We start from the raw sequence: 8,920 nt of genomic DNA, 5'->3' as shown, positions 1-8,920 counted from the left end.
TTTAACGTCTTGATACATACACTCGGAAAGATAGTAAAATAGATGGAAAAAATACAAAACTAAATTATTTTTTTGGAGTAGTAACTTTCTTACACTTAGATACTCTTATTTGTTAATAGGAGAGAATCAAGCGACATTATTTTCACATCTAGGCGTTTGTTTTATCAAAGTGACAATTATGTCGGAATTTAATTCGACTTCAAAAATTTACCCTTTTCTTTCTCATATTTGTAATAGGTTTTTAAGAAAAAAAGTGCCAACCTCTTCAACTAAGACGTCATACTGAAGCTTTGTCATTTAAGAGCGTAGATATGTGTACTGTGACGTACGCTTCCCCTTTTTTCATATCGATATACCTAACCAAAACTTGAAGGTGGGAGGTCGATAGTATATCTTTATAATCAAGGTGAAGGTATGACGTCTTAATCTTCCCATCATAATCGAGGCCCGCGCTTAGTCTGTATGAAACATTAATTTATTCTAAGTATTTTTTTGTTAATAATTAATAATTCTTACGTGAACATAATCATACAACCAAAAAAAGTAAAGATCAAACTCCCATTTAGAAACTAGGCGAAGTCACAATATTTGATTTTATATAAGGCGGTAAAATATTAAATTTAAAGTTAGTTATTTTTAATAAATGATAAACATAATGGTATTAGGCAACACATTGAAATATGTTTCTCAATACTATTATTTAAAGACAAATAAAACAATAAAAAAATAACATCCTTAGAAAACGCTTCCAATATATTTTTTTTAAACTACGGTTCCACCAAGTAATATCAGTAGTAAACTGAATTCATCATAACTTTTTGTCGTTTTCAATATATTAAAACATAATTGTTGTTTAAAATATTTTAAAATCAGTTTATTTTAGAATTTTAGTTTGTGTAATTTTTGTCCTGATGAAGAGACCGGTACGTCTTGGAACCGGTGGACAAAGAAAAGTCAGTAAGTATATAGAAACACTTACTTACGTTTATTAAAATGTTTCACCATACATAATGCCTTAAATATAAAAAAATAAGTACTTATTAAGCTTATCTGAATTATCGCGTTGCGTGTGGTTCGCACTGTCAAAATTTCAAATTGCATTTTGTAAATTCATATATGTGGTAGTATTTTTTTATTTAAATTAGTTTAATACACTTCAAACGGTTTATTAAAACGTGAGAAAATATCTCTGTTGTAACGCAGTGATTTACAGAGTTACGTTGATTTTAGTGAGTTTTTAATTAAAATACTAGGGATATTTCCACCTTATGGTACAAAAGGCACTGCATTGGTACACCAGTCGCTGGGTTTCTTGATAATTTATTTTATACGAAGGTTAGATGAATAGTCTTAGGCTTCCGGTGCCAGTCTAGGGACTATGAATAATTCACATGAAAAAACACCTTTTAAAATAAATATTTCATGTCAATCGTATTGGAAATCGAACCTGACATCTCTCGCGTGGTAGGCAAACGCGCTGACCACCACACCACGAGGCTGACTTGATTCACGGATAGACTATATTACGGTTTTGACCATTTTTAATTTTGTATTTGTGTCATGTTAAAAACTATAACAAAAGCAAAATAAACCAATTGAAAGTACAACCTAATTTTAAGAACGAAGAGGAACAAAATTGTTAACGCAAAAAGTTATGATATTAAATTTTAAAATGAAAATTATAAATGTATTTTAAATGTGGACGTTCAAACATGGGCAGAATGGTGAATGTTACACAGTGTGTAAAGTGGTCACTTAAACCAGCCAATGACAGGTCATAAGCCCTGTAAATACCTAGATTTCCATATTCCCTTCTCAAAAATGTTTTCCCTCTCTTTTGAAATAAATTTAGATATGATTAACTCCCTAGGGAGGAAATCCAGCCAGTCTGCAAGCATTTGGACATACTCAAACATTGTTGATACAATTATCACCTAACCTTCCATGCAACAAAAATAATCTACGTGCCATGATATTCGAGTGTCGAAGCAGAGTTCTACCCACCACTGGACAGGGAAACGATTTTGCCGAATGTAAGTATTTCAACCTTTTGCTATTAATCTAAAAAAAATATATGTAAAAGAAGTATGTCCTACCCTATTTGATCATATGGGTTATTTCGTACCGTGTTTAATCTTTGAAATGTTCTTAATAAAAGATAATGCGGCCATCATCTCGACCAATTATTACGATGGACCTTCACAAATCGAGCTTCCATAAAATTATTCCAAGTATTTCTTAGCGACCAGATGGGAAATAAAAGGACGCCAAGACGGGAAAAGAAGTCACATTCCAAAAGGAAAAATAGCGGCAATTTCTACGGTAGAAATTTAATTCTGCCCCATTTTTCTATTCAATAGAACAATGCTGTATGTTAGTTGAGGGATGGGGCGAAGTAGGACGCCACTGGCAATAGGTCAATAGCTTCAAGTTGAAATGAACAAGCTTTATTATGTGGAAAGAGAAAATTGCTAAAATGTCAACGCGGATTCGTCAAACTGAACCAAAAATACACGCAAAAAATAATGCATTATTTATTCGTTAAACTAAGATACCTTTTATTTAGGTCATTAACCGTTGAAACAGTTACTTTACATGAATTTAATTTATTTATTTACATACATTAGTTTATTGCAAATTTAATTTCAACTTTATTCTATTATAGAAATTGCTCCATTCAACATCAGGAGTAACGTAGCAGCGGACACAGAGAGACACAACCAGACCCATGACCCTAGACAACCCCTTCACGATCATCGAATGGCTGCTACGAGACTGGGATCGAGAAAAAATTTCAACTGACTTGAAGACCTCTGTAGAAAAACAAAAAGAGGATCTGTGGAGAGAGGAACTCGGCGATAGGCTCTGGATAATGCCATCTGAAAGCACAAACACCGCCCACAATTTGGACTTCTCTACGTGGAAATTTGTCAGTAGACTAAGGGTAGGGGTGTCTAGGTGCAAATACAATCAACGGAGGTGGGGTTTTCTGGAGGAACATGACATGAACAGCGATTGTGGAGAATAGCAGGATGATTCTCATCTTCTGCGGTGTCCACAAATGCAGTTAACTTGTGGTGATAATGATTTGAGGATGGCCATTGACAAGGCGATATCTGTCGCTGCACATTGGAGTGGCAAAGTCCGGACCAGATAAATAAGTAAGTAAGTATTGCACATCATTTGAGACATAGGTCCTAACTCCATGGGAGTCGTGTGTTGAGATGGGACGAGCAATTAGTTGACATGGACACATGATTATATCACCACAAATATAGGATCAGAAACACAAAATTCAAAAAAACATATTTGTGGCACATCAATATGGCAAACACTAAACTCAAGCATTCGAAAAATTATCAAGGAGTTTCCCACTCAAATCCCTCCCACTAAGGAAAATCCAGTCCTTAACTCCTCTCTTGAAAATAGTTTTTGTCTTTGCGAGCTTAATACCCTCTTCCAAAATATTGAACACTCTCGGTGCGATAAATGAGAGATGTGTCTGGGCATACTACATATGTCTAATATGTAGATAGCCAAGAAATTGGTGGGGTCAGTTTTATATTTTTATTTAATTTATTTGGGATATCAACAGTACTACAGCAAATACACACGTAAAACTGAAAAAAAAAATACAAAATGAAACCAATAACAGATATCCACAAAAATATTGTTGATTAAACATAAACACGTAGGAATAGAATAATATGTGTGTATGAAGGTATGTATTTGTGTGAAAGTGAGGGTGAGGGTTCTCGCATATGTGAATAAGTGTTTCTTTTTTCGGTGTTTTTTTTTACACATTTAATTAAGAAAAAAGTTTCCAAAACAAATTAAGCTCTATTTCGATTCACTTAGGCGCTCTTCCTTTCATCGAGGAGACTGTTTATTAATATCCACTGATTTGCTTTTATCGGATTTTTACCTGAGATTTGCATTTGAGTCGAAAACCGGGCTCCTGGTTCTATTTCACACACATAACCATATTGCTCATTCTTGGCACAGGAAATTGCCATAATATAAGAAAAATATGGTGTCTTCACAAATCGGAAATACTATGAAAATATATGAAATATCTAGATTTTTACTACTCTAATGATATAACTATCAATGAACAAATCAAGTTTTCATTTATAATTTTTGGGTTTAAAAACGAGCAGTTGGCGTCACCTAATTTTTGACGTCACACGTCATGTCAACTGAGTGCGCTTCTAACAAATATTGCATGTAACGTATTACTAGCTGTTTGCTCCGTAAGGCGCGAAACGTCTTGTTTCAAGATAATTCAAAGTTTGGATTTTTAAAACCATTTTAGAAAATTTATCCGACGCGACGTCGCGCTTCACATGGAAATTTTATTTTTACTTTTTAGTACTTTTTAAAAATAATTGATTTTTTATTTTTAAGTTTTTTAACTTAAAAATAAAAAAAATAATATTTTTAATGAAAAAATTAAGTTTTAAGTTATAAACAATAAATTTACGACACCTAGACAAAGACAAAAGACAATACTTGTGCTCCTAAAGAAAAAAACAAATTACGGACAAAGGCACTATAATTTTCTGGCCCCTAAGCTATACAACTTTTTAAGAATGGACATATCGGTAAACAAAAAGAAAAACAATGTTTTTAAAACTCTTGTCCATTGCTCAAAATACTAGACAGGAAGCTGCGGAAAATTTATTTATTTATTTTAAAGAAACAAACAGTCGACAATGATATAGTAACATAAAAAAATTACAGTTTAAAGTCAGACCAGCAAAGTTTCTAAATAAGAATCATACATATTATTAAATTGTGTTACAACAAAAGGGTGTGTTTATGTGTATTTGTATGAGAGGAAGTGTAGATGTTTTTAAAACTCTTGTCCATTGCTCAAAATACTAGACAGGAAGCTGAGGAAAATTTATTTATTTATTTTAAAGAAACAAACAGTCGACAATGATATAGTAACATAAAAAAATTACAGTTTAAAGTCAGACCAGCAAAGTTTCTAAATAAGAATCATACATATTATTAAATTGTGTTACAACAAAAGGGTGTGTTTATGTGTATTTGTATGAGAGGAAGTGTAGATGTGTGTTTATGTGTATTAGTGTAGGAGTAAGTGTTCAGGTGTGTGTAAGTGTGAGCATCATTGAATAGTAAGTGAGATCGTATCGCAGCCAGAAATAAGGAGTCTTAATTTATTTTTACATAAATTAAGGGGCATGTAAAATATATCTATAGATGAAAAAAAAGCATTATAGTTAGAGCAAGAACGATAGAAGAAAGAGTGTTGTGCATAGTTAGTGCTGCAGACTGGCAGATGGAACAAATACTTATTTCTTGTCACGCAAAAGGGGACGACATTGTTTCATATATCAGAATATAATTTTAATTTCTTGAAAATTCTTTCTTATTTTAGGAATGTAGGTATGTTTTAGAATCTTTTTTCATATTTATTTTTAATTTTTACACAACAATTGATGTGAAAGTGTGTGCTATTATGATTGTATAAAATCAATAATACACTGACACTCCGGAACGTGCCTGCGGGCCAGTAGCTACATCCATAAATAAAAGAAAATTATATTGAATATACCTATTGTATACACATTTTATTTTGTAAACTACGAATTTGTACTATATATTGGATCAAATAAATAAATAAACTCCGTTGAATTTTGCTTGAAATTTTTTGTAAAATTATTCCACGAAGAAAGCGTAGTCTTTTAATAAAAAATGGAAGGCGAAAAAAATAAATAAATAGTTGCCGCCGGCGAGTTTTGTAGAAACAAAGGATAATATTTAGTGACCATATAAATCTGTCGGTATTTTAAAAGCTCTTGGCTCGGTAGTAGAGAGCTTAATATTGTTTAGTAGGCTGCATAATACTTAACATAATAGTATGTGATTCCAGGGCTGTAACTCACGATGAATACACAATTCTAAAAAAACCTAATAAGTATATCGTATTATTTTGGGGTGAAAATTTTACTTATACGTGTTTCTCTAAATTTAAAAAAGAGCACCAAAAGTAAATACAAAATGTTAAAAGTTACACTTCATTTTTTTTTCTGTTCTATAGGATGTTGTATTTGATTTTACGTTAAATGCATTTTTTTTATAAGTCTTCAAATGGAATGTCGAGTAGATGAACGTGAATATTTTCCGACACCTCTTTCCGTTTGCGTTTAATTGAGGGAATAAGTTTAAGGAGAAAACTAAGAGGGAGAATATAGTGAATACATTATTGACTATATTATTTATTATTTCATTTTCAACTTTGTGAAAAAATATTTAAAATTTATTTAAAATAAAACACTTTGTAATTTTTTTACCACATACGAGTTGAATATAATACCACCACTAGTTTCAGGTATTTTGAATTACACATCATAAGGTGTAAATATAAACTTTTATAAACAGTTCATATTTAGTAAAAAACTACCAAGTCTTTTATTTTAAATCATATTGACTTATTTGTTGTACTTCGTCATTTTGCTCTCTGCTTTTGGAAAAAAAACGAACAAAACTAATAATATACTAGTTAAATGATTTATAATGAAATTTTCATGGGAGTTTTCGAGGAAGGCGTACTAATTTAAAACCATTTCCAATTAATTTTATTGTCGCATAACCTTAAGCATTTTCTTTTAATTTTAGTGCTTTTTAAAGTTTGAAAAAAAAAACACAATAAAACAAAAGAAATCTTTAGGAGGCTTGGCTTACCTTAGAAAAAGCAAACTTTGAAACAGTAAAAAAAGTTAATTCTCTGATTCCACAATAAATTTTCAAGTCTTTATTACTCTTTCCACATCCACTTCTAAGTGAATTATGTGGATATCACCAGACGTCTCCAAGAGACCCTATCGTCTTCTCCCATGTCAATTCCGCGTCCTTTAGTTTCGCCGAAAAAAGTCGAAAGATCCAGAACCAGCCAATGACATTTCATAAGTCCTATAAATGCCTAGACTTTTTTATTCCCTTCTTTAAAATGTTTTTCATATCTGTTTTAATACAATGACATTTCATAAGTAATGACATTTCATAAGTCCTATAAATGCCTAGACTTTTTTATTCCCTTCTTTAAAATGTTTTTCATATCTGTTTTAATATATTAATAGAAATTGATGGTATTGAATTTCAGCCCTTGGCAGCGTGGAAATTGCGGAAATTGCGGTAAAATCGTATGGCTTTATTATGTCTGACAATAAAATTCGGTTAGCGTTTGGAATCGTTTCAAGAGATAAACTATGCGAGAGTTGACTAATGGTCCAGTGCAATATTTCTCTATTTGCATCCAATTAGAGCATCAAATCTCTGGCACACACTTTGTTAGCGAAAAGATAGCAAATTTTGTTTTTTCATCCATAAATTTATTGACAAATATAAGGTACCTACTTACAGTACATGAAATAAACCTTGCTCGATAAAATCTTGAGAAAAACAATGAAATCAGAATGAAAAGATAATTTTAATTAAATTGATTGCATTTGTAAAATTTAAAGTTTTGAATTTGCGGTCAAATTAAGTAAATTTCAATCAAGATTTTTCAGGTACACGAGTTTTTTTAATTTTTAAAAATATTAACCTTCATGTATTACCCCTTTTTGGTGGCTATTGTCAACGAGTTGTAAATAATTCACTTTAAGAAAATTGAGATCATATTGGGTAGTTTAGGGTTCGAAACTCGGTCATCTGATCTGTGAGTCTGAAGCGTAAGACTAATCTTACTTTCACCAAACAAAAATGATCAAGATACTCGTACGCTGCAATTGGTGTACCGATGCAAGGCCCTATGTACCATTATGTGCGGAAAGGGAATGTTGATAATTAATCAATAATAAAATAACCTTTCAATATGGCCTATTATACTTATAAACGAGTAGATAAGTTTCCATTGTAATGGTCACACTGAATCTCTTGTTGGTCAGTCGATAAAGGCGGCCATTTCGATTGAGCGGAAGGAGTAATTATAATCAGCATAGTTTTTTTAGAAAAGAATTATTGGTTTAACTATGTTTCTTACACGGGTGCCCTTTGAGTTTATATGCTGACACAATCACACACCATTACGTAATATATTCATTAGCATATTTTTCTGTACATATCGGCAGTTTAACAGCTATCTGATTTTAATTAATTAACCTGGGATTCGTAAAGTTGTTCTACCTGATATTTACAGTCAACATAACGTAATAGGCTACTCTTTGACGGCACAAATTTGTCGAGGTGTAAAATAAGTCATAAAGCTATTATACGAGAATACATTTGATGTAACTAATGACTGTCGGTACATATTTGAACATTTTTGATACGTTTAAAAAAAATACTCTTGGGGACCCCCGTTTGGTTGTGTGAAATAACCACTCCTTTACAAACTACAATATTATAATTATGATAGCAAGATGTTCTTTATTTAAAAAAAAATATGGTTTGATTAATATGCGGGGTTTTAGTTATTTAGTTCTATCTTCCTTCTAATTTTACTGTAAGTTTCTATTTTCTGTTAAATAGGCACTATCAGGTTTAGGTGGGTTTTTCTGTCAGTGCCTATTTCAATTTATGTTGAAATTTTTATTGGTTTGGAGATGTGTTTATTATTACAATTGATATTTTGATGTTATTCTTGTACTTATATTTTTCTTGTCTTTTGTTTGTATGTATACTGTTATTCCTGTCTGTTCATGTTTTTCTTATGTTTATAAATGTAACTTGTTTTTGGCCGATGTAATCAAGTGTTGGTAGTAGGCCCTAATAAAGAAAAAAAAAAGATTTATATGCGGGTTTTCAATTCATTTTTGTAAATAAATCGTATTGAAAATATGAACTTATTATTTTGCAATTCTTCGACCGTATAAATTAGGACTATGTTTTTTTTTAATCTTTTTTTATTGTTTAACTCTTTAGTGAACAAAAAAAACAAGAACAACAT

This window comes from Micrasema longulum, unplaced genomic scaffold (genome assembly GCF_059751315.1).
Source record: "Micrasema longulum isolate JH-2025_06_02 unplaced genomic scaffold, ASM5975131v1 h1tg002789l, whole genome shotgun sequence".
Classification (NCBI taxonomy): Eukaryota; Metazoa; Arthropoda; class Insecta; order Trichoptera; family Brachycentridae; genus Micrasema; species Micrasema longulum.
This window is presented reverse-complemented; position numbering follows the sequence as displayed.